The sequence below is a fragment of the Misgurnus anguillicaudatus genome, chromosome 12, assembly GCF_027580225.2.
Source record: "Misgurnus anguillicaudatus chromosome 12, ASM2758022v2, whole genome shotgun sequence".
In the NCBI taxonomy this organism is placed as follows: domain Eukaryota; kingdom Metazoa; phylum Chordata; class Actinopteri; order Cypriniformes; family Cobitidae; genus Misgurnus; species Misgurnus anguillicaudatus.
Genome location: NC_073348.2, coordinates 23,173,937 through 23,190,091, shown reverse-complemented (window position 1 = coordinate 23,190,091; position 16,155 = coordinate 23,173,937). Strand labels below are relative to the sequence as shown.

General features: G+C 49.4%; 1 long non-coding RNA gene across 2 annotated transcripts; it reads left to right on the top strand.

Moving 5' to 3' along the window:
* The first annotated feature begins 623 nt into the window (after positions 1-623).
* Positions 624-3,527, top strand: LOC129446334 (uncharacterized). 2 transcript variants are annotated; one of them, XR_008645166.2, is made up of 3 exons: positions 624-727; positions 1,986-2,212; positions 2,580-3,527. It is a non-coding gene; the product is annotated as an uncharacterized lncRNA (long non-coding RNA). The 2 variants fall into 2 exon arrangements; XR_012372567.1 differs by lacking the exon at positions 624-727 and adding an exon at positions 1,207-1,458.
* The last annotated feature ends 12,628 nt before the right edge of the window (positions 3,528-16,155 follow it).

Sequence of the window (16,155 nt, the reverse complement as noted above, 5' to 3'; positions counted from 1 at the left end):
AACCAACATGGGAATTATGCTGGTTTAGCTGGTGCTGCTGATGCTGGTTTGGTGCTGGTGTTCACAAGCAAACCAGCACCAAAACACAACATATGCTGGTCTTGCTGGTATGCCGTTTTTTTTTTCAGCAGGGTATATAAAAATATATGTGATTTAAGTTACGAAACTTAACTTTACCATCAGTTAAAATGATAACAAATTACAGAGTTCATATGAACAATAAAGATAAATAAATTAATTAGACAAAAAATGCCAGTTAGATAAATCCAAAGGGAATATTTCATGTTTGACCATCAACACCGGAGGTCAGTTGGCAATCACTTCGTCTACGTTAAATTTGTTATCCAACTACTCCGCAAAAATTTTTAACGGTAAATAAATGAAACGGAACTCAGTCAAATATATTTTACATCTAACGTTAATGTCCTAATGCTAGAAATGCCTTAGAAATTTTGTCTGTTTGTTTGTTTGCTGTCTACAGGAGCTGTCCGGTGCTGTCACGTGTTTAAATACCGTAACCGACACGTGACACAGAGGCGATCTTTTTTTTTTTACATACGCCATTCCTTCTATGACCTAATATGGAATCCATGACAACCATAGAACGCCAGCTCTCGGGCTATATAAAGCGCAGTTCCACAGTGTGTTTGCGTTATTCTGTGGTAAGCTTATGAAGAGAACGGTCAACCTTAAAACACTCTGCTCACTGAGGACAGTACAGGGACAGGTAGGAGAGGAAGCATCTTAACTTTATGGGGCGGTTTCCCGGACAGGGATTAGAGTCCTAGACAAAAAAAAATGTAAGAGCTGTCCAAACTGAAAACATGTACTGACATATCTTAAAATACATCAGTGCTTTTTGTTTTGCCTCAAAATGCACACAAGTAATGTATTTAGTACAGCATTATTGTTAAAACTAGTTATATTTCCTAATTAAACTGATGCCTAGTCCGGGTTTAAACTAACGTTAATCCCTGTATGGGAAACCACCCATATGAAGCATTGGGAAAAAACACTTTATAAACGCTAACCGCTTTGGTTCATAATTATGATAATTCATGTGTTTTTTATTAGCGATACAAAGATATATGTTATGCGTCGTGAAAACTGACCCGAAATGTTTCGGAAACGAGTCGCTTAACAAAGCGTTATTTACAATGGAATACTGAAAAACATTTAACGTTAAACGTCCAAATTATGTTTTAAAATCGAGAGACATTGTATAATACCGTGCCCTTAAGACAAATTTTCACCCCAGGGCCTCGTTTAACCCAATAGAAAAATCCAGCTAAGACCAGCATAAGCTGGTTTTAGCGGGTTTAAGGTGGCAGTAGCTGGTTTAAGCTGGTCCTAGCCTGGTAATGCTTGCCAAACCAGCTTAAACCAAGTTTTTCAGTAGGGAAGAGAAGTAGCTTTCATTGTAAATGTAGGAATGGCCTTACTTTTGAAACACCTACGGTAAGCATAGTAAAAACTTTTAAACATCGACTTTTGCGCTTATGATAATTAATTGACTTGCTTTTATAAATCAAGTAAATGAACACAAAACGCAGATGTAAACGTAATAAATAAATAAATAACAAAACGCTACGATTAGATGTAGATGCTTTGTGATGTAGTAATATGGTAACAGTAAACACCATTTGATAACATTGCTTTTGCTAATATAATATTTGACATGTTTATTAAATTAATGCTAACAAATTCGATTATATGTAGAGGCAGAGCTCTATAGTTATTTACCATGAAACATTTAAATATCTTGTTTTAAAACGTCAAAACTATTCAAAACAAGCCAGCCACGTCAACCCACTGTACAATACGTAGGATAAAATTGTCATTTTTTTGTCTTTTTATTAACTTGTTTTCTTCTGTGAGTTGAATACAGATAGTTAAAACACTTGATGGCATATTTTTAAATTACAAACTCATGTAAAAGAATTTCTGTTGTACTTCATGTCCTTTGTCTTGTCTGATTTTTCCAGGACACAGTTGTCAATATCAAATGCCTGTTGCATTGGATGTCATCTGAAAGTCTTAAGTGTCACATGGACATGCAGTATTGCCATTTATCCACTTATACAGTATGCTGAAAAATGATAGTTGAGCTGATTTGGTTTGTGTTTTAATTTAAAGGTCCATTTGACAAACTTCAGGAGCGGGAGGCTGATCGGAAGGACACATCTCATAACATGCAGGTGGACAATAAGAGGTATTGTATCCATTACAGCTCTCTTTAGTTCTTACCAAATCTTCAGTAAATGTTAAAATGTGCATGTGTAGACTAACTTGATTTTGTTTTTGAGCCTTAATGCATTAAAGGGATAGTTCACCCAAAAATATAAATTCTTCCATCATTTACTCAGCCTCATGTTGTTACAAACCTGTATGAATTTTGTTGTTTTTGATTAACACAAAGGAAGATATTTTGAGAAATATTTGTAACCAAACTGTTCGTGGACCCCATTAATTTCTATAGTAGGAAAAAACAATACTATGGAAGTAAATTTTGGGTGAACTATCCCTTTAACACGGGAAAAAAATGCAATTAGCTGAACTTCATTGACTGTATTTTGCAGGTTCATCCTACATGCCCTGATCTCCACCCCTCTGCTTTAACCCATCGCTCTACAGGCTACAGTGGGTGCCCTCGCTCAGGGTGAGTTGACCTATTATTTCTTGCAGTAGCCCCATCCTTTAAATTATATTTTATCAACTTTTCCCGTTCACGTTATTATTATTATTTGGTGGTCACTTGCTGTGTCTAATGGGGAGACACTTTAGAAGTTACACTGTAGAAGTTACATCTCTGCACATGACTTATTCTGTGGTGAGGGTAAGAACGGTAAACCTTAAAACACTCTGATAAGAAACACTGCAAGACAGGTAGAAGGGGAAACATGTTTACCTTATGAAGCATTAAGATATTCTTTCGTTGATATGATAATTAATTGTGTAAACTAATCCAAAAATCAGACGTAAAGCCAAACATTTTTAGAAACGAAACGCTACCAAACATGATTCTAAGTACTAAAGCATAAACAGTCAGTATGTATATGTATATGTTGTTTTTTTGCTTCAGTTTATATATTAAATAAAAATTGACTTTAATTGTTTTAAAACTTTAGGTCGCTCGAAGGTCCTTGTTATTAGATTTGCTTGTTTCTTTACTATCACTTTAAGCCCACAATGTGGGGTGCACTCTGTACCGGGTAGGTCAAGGTTTGGGACTGCCATTAAGACAGGAATGGCTCTACTTTTAAAACACCTAAACATCTAATGTAAAGATCTTGTTTTTTAAAATCACCAATTTTTCGAACATTATAATCAATAGATATATTTTTAATAGAGTTTATTATGCATCGTGTAAATATGTTAAAACAGATGTAAACGCCAACAAGTTTTTTTAAATTAAACGCTAAACTAATATGATTAGAAGTAGGGTCCTGCCCTCTAATGTGGGTTTGTGGCTCACAGGGCAGGGCCCTATAGTTATTAATTATAAAAATTGTTTCAAAATGTTTCATAACTGATGAGAGGTGCCCGGAGCATACAAGCAAGCGGGACAGGGCCGCTTGTCGTCCTAGAAGTCTTGGACTTCCAGGGTCTCTGACTGCTCCGGACAAACCTAATGAGAGGTGTCCAGAGCATACGCGCAAGCGGGACAGGGCCGCTTGTCATCCTGGAAGTCTTAGACTTCCAGAGTGTCTGACCCCTCCAGCTGAGCCTAATGAGAGCATACGCGTCAAAGACCCTGGAAGTCTTAGACTTCCAAGGTCTTTGAGCGCTCCAGCCGAGCCTAATGAGAGGTCTCCAGAGCACACACGCAAGCGGGACAGGGCCGCTTGTGGACCTAGTGGTCTTGGACTTCCAGGGTCTCTGACCGCTCCGGCCGAGCCTAATGAGAGGTGTCCAGAGCACACACGCAAGCGGGACAGGGCCGCTTGCATCCTGTAGTCTTAGACTTCCAGGGTCTCTAACTGCTCTGGCCGAGCCTAATGAGAGATGTCCAGAGCACACATGCAAGCGGGACAGGGCCGCTTGTCGTCCGAGAAGTCTTGGACTTCCAGGTTCTCTGACCGCTCTGGCCGAGCCTAATGAGAGGTGTCCAGAGCATACGCGCAAGCGGGACAGGGTCGCTTGTCATCCTGTAGTCTTAGACTTCCAGAGTGTCTGACTCCTCAGGCTGAGCCTAATGATAGCATACACGCAAGTGGGACAGGGCCGCTTGTCGTCCTAGAAGTCTTAGACTTCGAGGGTCTCTGAGTGCTGTGGTCGAGCCTAATGAGAGGTGTCCAGAGCACACACTCAAGCGGGACAGGGCCGCTTCTCGTCCGAGAAGTCTTGGACTTCCAGGTTCTCTGACCGCTCTGGCCGAGCCTAATGAGAGGTGTCCAGAGCATACGCGCAAGCGGGACAGGGCCGCTTGTCATCCTGTAGTCTTAGACTTCCAGAGTGTCTGACTCCTCAGGCTGAGCCTAATGATAGCATACACGCAAGTGGGACAGGGCTAGAAATCCTAGAAATCTTGGACTTCCAGGGTCTCTGATTGCTCTGGCCGAGCCTAATGAGAGGTGTCCAGAGCATATGCGCAAGCGGGACAGGGCCCTTGTCATCCTGGAAGTTTTAGACTTGCAGAGTCTCTGACCCCTCCGACTGAGCCTAATGAGAGCATACGCACAAGCGGGACAGGGACGCTTGTCATCCTAGAAGTCTTAGACTTCCAAGGTCTCTGACTGCTCAGGCCGAGCCTAATGAGAGGAGTCCAGAGCACACCTGCAAGCGGGACAGGGCTGCTTGTCATCTTGTAATCTTAGACTTCCAGGGTCTCTGACCGCTCTTGCCAAGCCTAATGAGAGGTGTCCAGAGCATACTCGGAAGCGGGACAGGGACGCTTGTCATCCTAGAAGTCTTAGACTTCCAGGGTCTCTCACTGCTCCGGCTGAGCCTAATGAAAGCATACGCGCAAGCGGGACAGGGCAGCTTGTCATCCTAGAAGTCTTAGACTTCCAAGGTCTTTGACCGCTCCGGCCGAGCCTAATTAGAGGTGTCCAGAGCACACACACAAGCGGGACAGGGCCGCTTGTCGTCCTAGAAGTCTTGGATTTCCAGGGTCTCTGAATGCTCTGGCCGAGCCTAATGAGAGGTGTCCAGAGCATATGCGCAAGCGGGACAGGGACGCTTGTCATCCTAGAAGTCTTAGACTTCCAGGGTCTCTGACTGCTCAGGCCGAGCCTAATGAGAGGTGTCCAGAGCACACCCGCAAGCGGGACAGGGCCGCTTGTCATCTTGTAATCTTAGACTTCCAGCGTCTCTGACCGTTCTGGCCAAGCCTAATGAGAGGTGTCCAGAGCACACATGGAAGCGGGACAGGGCCGCTTGTCATCCTAGAAGTCTTAGACTTCCAGGGTCTCTGACTGCTCTGGCCAAGCCTAATGAGAGGTGTCCAGAGCACACCCGCAAGCGGGACAGGGCCGCTTGTCATCCTGTAATCTTAGACTTGCAGGGTCTCTGACTGCTCTGGCCGAGCCTAATGAGAGCATACACGCAAGTGGGACAGGGCCGCTTGTCGTCCTAGAAGTCTTAAACTTCCAGGGTCTCTCAATGCTCTGGCCGAGCCTAATGAGAGGTGTCCAGAGCATACGCGCAAGCGGGACAGGGCCGCTTGTCATCCTGTAGTCTTAGAGTTCCAGAGTGTCTGACTCCTCAGGCTGAGCCTAATGAGAGCATACACGCAAGCGGGACAGGGCCGCTTGTCTTCCTAGAAGTCTTGGATTTTCAGGGTCTCTGAATGTTCTGGCCAAGCCTAATGAGAGGTGTCTAGAGCACACCCGCAAGCAGGACAGGGCCGCTTGTCATCCTGTAATCTTAGACTTCCAGGGTCTCTGACTGCTCTGGTCCAGCCTAATGAGAGGTGTCCAGAGCACACACGCAAGCGGGACAAGGCTGCTTGTCATCCGAGAAGTCTTGGACTTCCAGGGTCTCTGACTACTCCGGCCGAGCCTAATGAGGTGTGTCCAAAGCACACACGCAAGTGGGACAGGGCCGCTTGTCGTCCTAGAAATCTTGGACTTCCAGGGTCTCTGACTGCTCCGGGTGAGCCTAATGAGAGCATACAGTCAAGCGGGACAGGGCCGCTTGTCGTCCTAGAAGTCTTGGATTTCCAGGGTCTCTGAATGCTCTGGCCCAGTCTAATGAGAGGTGTCCAGAGCATATGCGCAAACGGGACAGGGACGCTTGTCATCCTAGAAGTCTTAGACTTCCAGGGTCTCTGACCCCTCCGGCTGAGCCTAATGAGAGCATACGCACAAGGGGGACAGGGACGCTTGTCGTCCTAGAAGTCTTAGACTTCCAGGGTCTCTGACTGCTCAGGCCGAGCCTAATGAGAGGTGTCCAGAGCACACCCGCAAGCGGGACAGGGCCGCTTGTCATCTTGTAATCTTAGACTTCCAGCGTCTCTGACCGTTCTGGCCAAGCCTAATGAGAGGTGTCCAGAGCACACATGGAAGCGGGACAGGGCCGCTTGTCATCCTAGAAGTCTTAGACTTCCAGGGTCTCTGACTGCTCTGGCCAAGCCTAATGAGATGTGTCCAGAGCACACCCGCAAGCAGGACAGGGCCGCTTGTCATCCTGTAATCTTAGACTTCCAGGGTCTCTGACTGCTCTGGCCGAGCCTAATGAGAGCATACACGCAAGTGGGACAGGGCCGCTTGTCGTCCTAGAAGTCTTAAACTTCCAGGGTCTCTCAATGCTCTGGCCGAGCCTAATGAGAGGTGTCCAGAGCATACGCGCAAGCGGGACAGGGCCGCTTGTCATCCTGTAGTCTTAGAGTTCCAGAGTGTCTGACTCCTCAGGCTGAGCCTAATGAGAGCATACACGCAAGCGGGACAGGGCCGCTTGTCTTCCTAGAAGTCTTGGATTTTCAGGGTCTCTGAATGTTCTGGCCAAGCCTAATGAGAGGTGTCTAGAGCACACCCGCAAGCAGGACAGGGCCGCTTGTCATCCTGTAATCTTAGACTTCCAGGGTCTCTGACTGCTCTGGTCCAGCCTAATGAGAGGTGTCTAGAGCACACCCACAAGCAGGACAGGGCCGCTTGTCATCCTGTAATCTTAGACTTCCAGGGTCTCTGACTGCTCTGGTCCAGCCTAATGAGAGGTGTCCAGAGCACACACGCAAGCGGGACAAGGCTGCTTGTCATCCGAGAAGTCTTGGACTTCCAGGGTCTCTGACTACTCCGGCCGAGCCTAATGAGGTGTGTCCAAAGCACACACGCAAGTGGGACAGGGCCGCTTGTCGTCCTAGAAATCTTGGACTTCCAGGGTCTCTGACTGCTCCGGGTGAGCCTAATGAGAGCATACAGTCAAGCGGGACAGGGCCGCTTGTCGTCCTAGAAGTCTTGGATTTCCAGGGTCTCTGAATGCTCTGGCCCAGTCTAATGAGAGGTGTCCAGAGCATATGCGCAAACGGGACAGGGACGCTTGTCATCCTAGAAGTCTTAGACTTCCAGGGTCTCTGACCCCTCCGGCTGAGCCTAATGAGAGCATACGCACAAGCGGGACAGGGACGCTTGTCGTCCTAGAAGTCTTAGACTTCCAGGGTCTCTGACTGCTCAGGCCGAGCCTAATGAGAGGTGTCCAGAGCACACCCGCAAGCGGGACAGGGCCGCTTGTCATCTTGTAATCTTAGACTTCCAGCGTCTCTGACCGTTCTGGCCAAGCCTAATGAGAGGTGTCCAGAGCACACATGGAAGCGGGACAGGGCCGCTTGTCATCCTAGAAGTCTTAGACTTCCAGGGTCTCTGACTGCTCTGGCCAAGCCTAATGAGATGTGTCCAGAGCACACCCGCAAGCAGGACAGGGCCGCTTGTCATCCTGTAATCTTAGACTTCCAGGGTCTCTGACTGCTCTGGCCGAGCCTAATGAGAGCATACACGCAAGTGGGACAGGGCCGCTTGTCGTCCTAGAAGTCTTAAACTTCCAGGGTCTCTCAATGCTCTGGCCGAGCCTAATGAGAGGTGTCCAGAGCATACGCGCAAGCGGGACAGGGCCGCTTGTCATCCTGTAGTCTTAGAGTTCCAGAGTGTCTGACTCCTCAGGCTGAGCCTAATGAGAGCATACACGCAAGTGGGACAGGGCCGCTTGTCTTCCTAGAAGTCTTGGATTTTCAGGGTCTCTGAATGTTCTGGCCAAGCCTAATGAGAGGTGTCTAGAGCACACCCGCAAGCAGGACAGGGCCGCTTGTCATCCTGTAATCTTAGACTTCCAGGGTCTCTGACTGCTCTGGTCCAGCCTAATGAGAGGTGTCTAGAGCACACCCGCAAGCAGGACAGGGCCGCTTGTCATCCTGTAATCTTAGACTTCCAGGGTCTCTGACTGCTCTGGTCCAGCCTAATGAGAGGTGTCCAGAGCACACACGCAAGCGGGACAGGGCTGCTTGTCATCCGAGAAGTCTTGGACTTCCAGGGTCTCTGACTACTCCGGCCGAGCCTAATGAGGTGTGTCCAAAGCACACACGCAAGTGGGACAGGGCCGCTTGTCGTCCTAGAAATCTTGGACTTCCAGGGTCTCTGACTGCTCCGGGTGAGCCTAATGAGAGCATACAGTCAAGCGGGACAGGGCCGCTTGTCGTCCTAGAAGTCTTGGATTTCCAGGGTCTCTGAATGCTCTGGCCCAGTCTAATGAGAGGTGTCCAGAGCACACACGCAAGCGGAACAGGGCCCCTTGTTGTCCTAGAAGTCTTGGATTTCCAGGGTCTCTGAATGCTCTGGCGGAGCCTAATGAGAGGTGTCCATAGCATATGCGCAAGCGGGACAGGGCCGCTTGTCGTCCTGGAAGTCTTAGACTTACAGAGTCTCTAACCCCTCCGGCTGAGCCTAATGAGAGCAAACGCGCATACGGGAAAGGGCCGCATGTCATCTTAGAAGTCTTAGACTTCCATGGTCTTTGACCGCACCGGCCGAGCCTAATGAGAGGTGTCCAGAGCACACACGGAAGAGGGAAAGGGCCGCTTGTCGTCCGAGAAGTCTTTGACTTCCAGGTTCTCTGACTGCTCCGGGTGAGCCTAATGAGAGCATACGTTCAAGCGGGACAGAGCCCCTTGTCGTCCTAGAAGTCTTAGACTTCCAGGGTCTCTGACTGCTCTGGCCGAGCCTAATGAGAGGTGTCCAGAGCACACACGCAAGTGGGACAGGGCCACTTGTCGTCCTAGAAGTCTTGGACTTCCAGGGTCTCTGACTGCTACGGTTGAGCCTAATGAGAGCAAACGGTCAAGCGGGACAGGGCCGCTTGTTGTCCTAGAAGTCTTGGACTTCCAGGGTCTCTGACTGCTCCGGCCGAGCCTAATGAGAGGTGTCCAAAGCACACACGCAAGTGGGACAGGGTCGCTTGTCGTCCAAGAAGTCTTGGACTTCGACTGCTCTGGCCGAGCCTAATGAGTCATCCTGGAAGTCTCACCGCTATGCACGGTCCTGTCGGCTTTGCTCATTACATTGGCTTTGTGAAATAAAGCGTTATAGAAAACGTAAAAGGGAGGAGATTTAAACGCATAGTGTCAGCTTTAAACGCAACGTCGAGAGACTGTTCTTGAAATAGAAAACAACGTAAAGCTAGGCAAATACTAAACATACTAGCCTAAACTGAACCATGAACTTCAGTAAACTTTAAATAACTAAACTTAATAGACTTTACACAGGAAACAAACAAACGAATCAGCATAGGACAGCAAGCACAAGCTTATCAAGGGGGCAACAGGTTTGGGGCATGTAACAATAGCAAGATAATTAACCCAATTAACACCAAAGCAAACAATGGCAATGTGCTTTCACACAAAACAAGTAAAGTTGTCACGATCCTGACACAAGACTAGAAAAGCATTAATGATAGAGGCAGGATCGTGACATATGGTGAAATTGTCATATTTTTGTCTTTAACCTCTTCTGTGAGTTCAATTTGTTTTACAGATAGTAAAAACACTTGATGGAATGGTGTTAGATTACCAACTCATGTAAGTAGATCTCTGTTGTTTTTCCTGCACTTTGTCTTGTCAAATTTTTCCTGACCTCAGTTGTCAATAACAAAGTTTACCCTTGACCACAAAACCAGTCATAAGTCGCACAGGTATATTTATAGCAATAGCCAACAATACATTGTATGAGTCAAAATTATTGCATTTTTTTGCTGAAAATCCTTAGGATATTAAGTAAAGATCATGTTTAATAAAAATATTTGTCAATTTCATACCCTACATATATTAAAACTTTATTTTTATAAGTGGATGAAGTTGCTAAGGACTTAATTTGGACATCTTTCAACACGATAATCTCCATATTTAGTTTTTTTTTTTGGCCACCCTCAGTTTCCAGATTTTCAAATAATTATATTTTTGTCCAATATTTTGATATTTCCTAAAAAAAAACACAATGGAATCAATGGAAAGCCTATTTTTCAACTTTCAGATGATATGTAAATCTCAATTAAAAAAATGTACCCTTATGACAGAAACTTTCTATCTTAGGTCTCAACTTAAGATATGATATGTTAAATGTGGAGTTTTTGCAAATTCATGTTACAGAAGCAAATAAAGTTGATTTAGGATTCGCTGCATTCTGTAAACGGATTCAAAAAGCAGAAGTAACCCCCAAAATAAAGAAAAGGGGGACCTAAACAATATTAGGCAGGTGATATTTAAATACGTATAACCCTCACCTCCAGAGCATACGCGCAAGCGGGACAGGGTCGCCTGTTGTCCTAGAAGTCTTGGACTTCCAAGGTCTCTGACTGCTCCGGCCGAGCCTAATGAGAGGTGTCCAGAGCATACTCTCAAGCGGGACAGGGCCGCTTGTCGTCCTGGAAGTCTTGGACTTTTAGGGTCTCTGACTGCTCTGGCCTAGCCTAATGAGAGCATACGGTCAAGCTGGACAGGGCTGCTTGTCGTCCTAGAAGTCTTAGACTTCCAGGGTCTCTTGAGTGCTCTGGTCGAGCCTAATGAGAGGTGTCCAGCGCACACACGCAAGCGGGACAGGGCCGCTTGTCGTCCGAGAAGTCTTACACTTCCAGGGTGTCTGACCGCTCTGGTCGAGCCTAATCAGAGGTGTCCAGAGCATACGCGAATGCGGGACAGGGCCGCTTGTCTTCCTGTAGTCTTAGACTTCCAGAGTGTCTGACTCCTCAGGCTGAGCCTAATGAGAGCATACACGCAAGTGGGACAGGGCCGCTTGTCGTCCTAGAAGTCTTGGACTTCCAGGGTCTCTGAATGCTCTGGCCGAGCCTAATGAGAGGTGTCCAGAGCATACGCACAAGGGAGACAGGGCCTTTGTCATCCTGGAAGTCTTGGACTTTCAGAGTGTCTGACCCCTCCGGCTGAGCCTACTGAGAGCATACGCACAAGTGGGAAAGGGACGCTTGTCATCCTAGAAGTCTTAGACTTCCAGGGTCTTTGACCGCTCCGGCCGAGCCTAATGAGGGGGGTCCAGAGCACACACGCAAGCGGGACAGGGCCGCTTGTCATCCTAGAAGTCTTGGACTTCCAGGGTTTCTGACTGCTCTGGGTGAGCCTAATGAGAGCATACGGTTAAGCGGGTCAGGGCCGCTTGTCGTCCTAGAAGTCTTAGACTTCCAGAGTCTCTGACTGCTCTGGCCGAGCCTAATGAGAGGTGTCCAGAGCACACACGTAAGGTGATATTTAAATACGTATAACCCTCAAACTATAACCCTCCAGAGCATACGCGCAAGTGGGACAGGGTTGCCTGTTGTCCTAGAAGTCTTGGACCTCCAGGGTCACTGACTGCTCCGGCCGAGCCTAATGAGAGGTGTCCAGAGCATACGCGCAAGCGGGACAGGGACGCTTGTCGTCCTAAAAGTCTTGGACTTCCAGGGTCTCTGAATGCTCTGGCCGAGCCTAATGAGAGGTGTCCAGAGCATATGCGCAAGCGGGACAGAGCCCTTGTCATCCTAGAAGTCTTGTACGTCCAGGGTTTCTGACCCCTCCGGCTGAGCCTAATGAGAGCATACGCAGAAGCGGTACAGGGCCGCTTGTCGTCCTAGAAGTCTTAGACTTCCAGGGTCTCTGACTGCTCTGGCCGAGCCTAATGAGAGGTGTCCAGAGCACACCCGCAAGCGGGACAGGGCCGCTTGTCATCCTGTAGTCTTAGACTTCCAGGGTCTCTGACTGCTCTGGCCGAGCCTAATGAGAGGTGTCCAGAGCACACACGCAAGCGGGACAGGGCCACTTGTCATCCTGTAGTCTTAGACTTCCAGAGTGTCTGACTCCTCAGGTTGAGCATAATGATAGCATACATGCAAGTGGGACAGGGCTGCTTGTCGTCCTAGAAGTCTTGGACTTCCAGGGTCTCTGACTGCTCCGGCCGAACCTAATGAGAGGTGTCCAGAGCACACACGCAAGCGGGACAGGGTCGCTTGTCATCCTGTAGCCTTAGACTTCCAGAGTGTCTGACTCCTCAGGTTGAGCATAATGAGAGCATACGCAAAAGCGCGACAGGGCCGCTTGTTGTCTTAGAAGTCTTGGACTTCCAGGGTCTCTGACTCCTCTGGCCGAGCCTAATGAGAGGTGTCCAGAGCACACCCGCAAGCGGGACAGGGCCGCTTGTCATCCTGTAATCTTAGACTTCCAGGGTCTCTGACTGCTCTGGCCGAGCCTAATGAGGGGGGTCCAGAGCACACACACAAGCGGGACAGGGCCGCTTGTGATCCTGTAGTCTTAGACTTCCAGAGTGTCTGACTCCTCAGGTTGAGCATAATGATAGCATACATGCAAGTGGGACAGGGCTGCTTGTCGTCCTAGAAGTCTTGGACTTCCAGGGTCTCTGACCTCTCCGGACAAACCTAATGAGAGGTGTCCAGAGCATACGCGCAAGCGGGACAGGGCCGCTTGTCATCCTGGAAGTCTTAGACTTCCAGAGTGTCTGACCCCTCCAGCTGAGCCTAATGAGAGCATACGCGTCAAAGACCCTGGAAGTCTTAGACTTCCAAGGTCTTTGAGCGCTCCAGCCGAGCCTAATGAGAGGTCTCCAGAGCACACACGCAAGCGGGACAGGGCCGCTTGTGGACCTAGTGGTCTTGGACTTCCAGGGTCTCTGACCGCTCCGGCCGAGCCTAATGAGAGGTGTCCAGAGCACACACGCAAGCGGGACAAAGCCGCTTGCATCCTGTAGTCTTAGACTTCCAGGGTCTCTAACTGCTCTGGCCGAGCCTAATGAGAGATGTCCAGAGCACACATGCAAGCGGGACAGGGCCGCTTGTCGTCCGAGAAGTCTTGGACTTCCAGGTTCTCTGACCGCTCTGGCCGAGCCTAATGAGAGGTGTCCAGAGCATACGCGCAAGCGGGACAAGGCTGCTTGTCATCCTGTAGTCTTAGACTTCCAGAGTGTCTGACTCCTCAGGCTGAGCCTAATGATAGCATACACGCAAGTGGGACAGGGCCGCTTGTCGTCCTAGAAGTCTTAGACTTCGAGGGTCTCTGAGTGCTGTGGTCGAGCCTAATGAGAGGTGTCCAGAGCACACACTCAAGCGGGACAGGGCCGCTTCTCGTCCGAGAAGTCTTGGACTTCCAGGTTCTCTGACCGCTCTGGCCGAGCCTAATGAGAGGTGTCCAGAGCATACGCGCAAGCGGGACAGGGCCGCTTGTCATCCTGTAGTCTTAGACTTCCAGAGTGTCTGACTCCTCAGGCTGAGCCTAATGATAGCATACATGCAAGTGGGACAGGGCTAGAAATCCTAGAAATCTTGGACTTCCAGGGTCTCTGATTGCTCTGGCCGAGCCTAATGAGAGGTGTCCAGAGCATATGCGCAAGCGGGACAGGGCCCTTGTCATCCTGGAAGTTTTAGACTTGCAGAGTCTCTGACCCCTCCGACTGAGCCTATTGAGAGCATACGCACAAGCGGGACAGGGACGCTTGTCATCCTAGAAGTCTTAGACTTCCAAGGTCTCTGACTGCTCAGGCCGAGCCTAATGAGAGGAGTCCAGAGCACACCTGCAAGCGGGACAGGGCTGCTTGTCATCTTGTAATCTTAGACTTCCAGGGTCTCTGACCGCTCTTGCCAAGCCTAATGAGAGGTGTCCAGAGCATACTCGGAAGCGGGACAGGGACGCTTGTCATCCTAGAAGTCTTAGACTTCCAGGGTCTCTCACTGCTCCGGCTGAGCCTAATGAAAGCATACGCGCAAGTGGGACAGGGCAGCTTGTCATCCTAGAAGTCTTAGACTTCCAAGGTCTTTGACCGCTCCGGCCGAGCCTAATTAGAGATGTCCAGAGCACACACGCAAGCGGGACAGGGCCGCTTGTCGTCCTAGAAGTCTTGGATTTCCAGGGTCTCTGAATGCTCTGGCCGAGCCTAATGAGAGGTGTCCAGAGCATATGCGCAAGCGGGACAGGGACGCTTGTCATCCTAGAAGTCTTAGACTTCCAGGGTCTCTGACCCCTCCGGCTGAGCCTAATGAGAGCATCCGCACAAGCGGGACAGGGACGCTTGTCGTCCTAGAAGTCTTAGACTTCCAGGGTCTCTGACTGCTCAGGCCGAGCCTAATGAGAGGTGTCCAGAGCACACCCGCAAGCGGGACAGGGCCGCTTGTCATCTTGTAATCTTAGACTTCCAGCGTCTCTGACCGTTCTGGCCAAGCCTAATGAGAGGTGTCCAGAGCACACATGGAAGCGGGACAGGGCCGCTTGTCATCCTCGAAGTCTTAGACTTCCAGGGTCTCTGACTGCTCTGGCCAAGCCTAATGAGAGGTGTCCAGAGCACACCCGCAAGCGGGACAGGGCCGCTTGTCATCCTGTAATCTTAGACTTGCAGGGTCTCTGACTGCTCTGGCCGAGCCTAATGAGAGCATACACGCAAGTGGGACAGGGCCGCTTGTCGTCCTAGAAGTCTTAAACTTCCAGGGTCTCTCAATGCTCTGGCCGAGCCTAATGAGAGGTGTCCAGAGCATACGCGCAAGCGGGACAGGGCCGCTTGTCATCCTGTAGTCTTAGAGTTCCAGAGTGTCTGACTCCTCAGGCTGAGCCTAATGAGAGCATACACGCAAGCGGGACAGGGCCGCTTGTCTTCCTAGAAGTCTTGGATTTTCAGGGTCTCTGAATGTTCTGGCCAAGCCTAATGAGAGGTGTCTAGAGCACACCCGCAAGCAGGACAGGGCCGCTTGTCATCCTGTAATCTTAGACTTCCAGGGTCTCTGACTGCTCTGGTCCAGCCTAATGAGAGGTGTCCAGAGCACACACGCAAGCGGGACAAGGCTGCTTGTCATCCGAGAAGTCTTGGACTTCCAGGGTCTCTGACTACTCCGGCCGAGCCTAATGAGGTGTGTCCAAAGCACACACGCAAGTGGGACAGGGCCGCTTGTCGTCCTAGAAATCTTGGACCTCCAGGGTCTCTGAATGCTCTGGCCCAGTCTAATGAGAGGTGTCCAGAGCATATGCGCAAGCGAGACAGGGACGCTTGTCATCCTAGAAGTCTTAGACTTCCAGGGTCTCTGACCCCTCCGGCTGAGCCTAATGAGAGCATACGCACAAGCGGGACAGGGACGCTTGTCGTCCTAGAAGTCTTAGACTTCCAGGGTCTCTGACTGCTCAGGCCGAGCCTAATGAGAGGTGTCCAGAGCACACCCGCAAGCGGGACAGGGCCCCTTGTCATCTTGTAATCTTAGACTTCCAGCGTCTCTGACCGTTCTGTCCAAGCCTAATGAGAGGTGTCCAGAGCACACATGGAAGCGGGACAGGGCCGCTTGTCATCCTAGAAGTCTTAGACTTCCAGGGTCTCTGACTGCGCTGGCCGAGCCTAATGGGAGGTGTCCAGAGCACACCCGCAAGCGGGACAGGGCCGCTTGTCATCCTGTAATCTTTGACTTCCAGGGTCTCTGACTGCTCCTGGTGAGCCTAATGAGAGCATACGGTCAAGAGGGACAGGGCCGCTTGTCGTCCTAGAAGTCTTAAACTTCCAGGGTCTCTCAATGCTCTGGCCGAGCCTAATGAGAGGTGTCCAGAGCATACGCGCAAGCGGGACAGGGCCGCTTGTCATCCTGTAGTCTTAGAGTTCCAGAGTGTCTGACTCCTCAGGCTGAGCCTAATGAGAGCATACACGCAAGCGGGACAGGGCCGCTTGTCTTCCTAGAAGTCTTGGATTTTCAGGGTCTCTGAATGTTCTG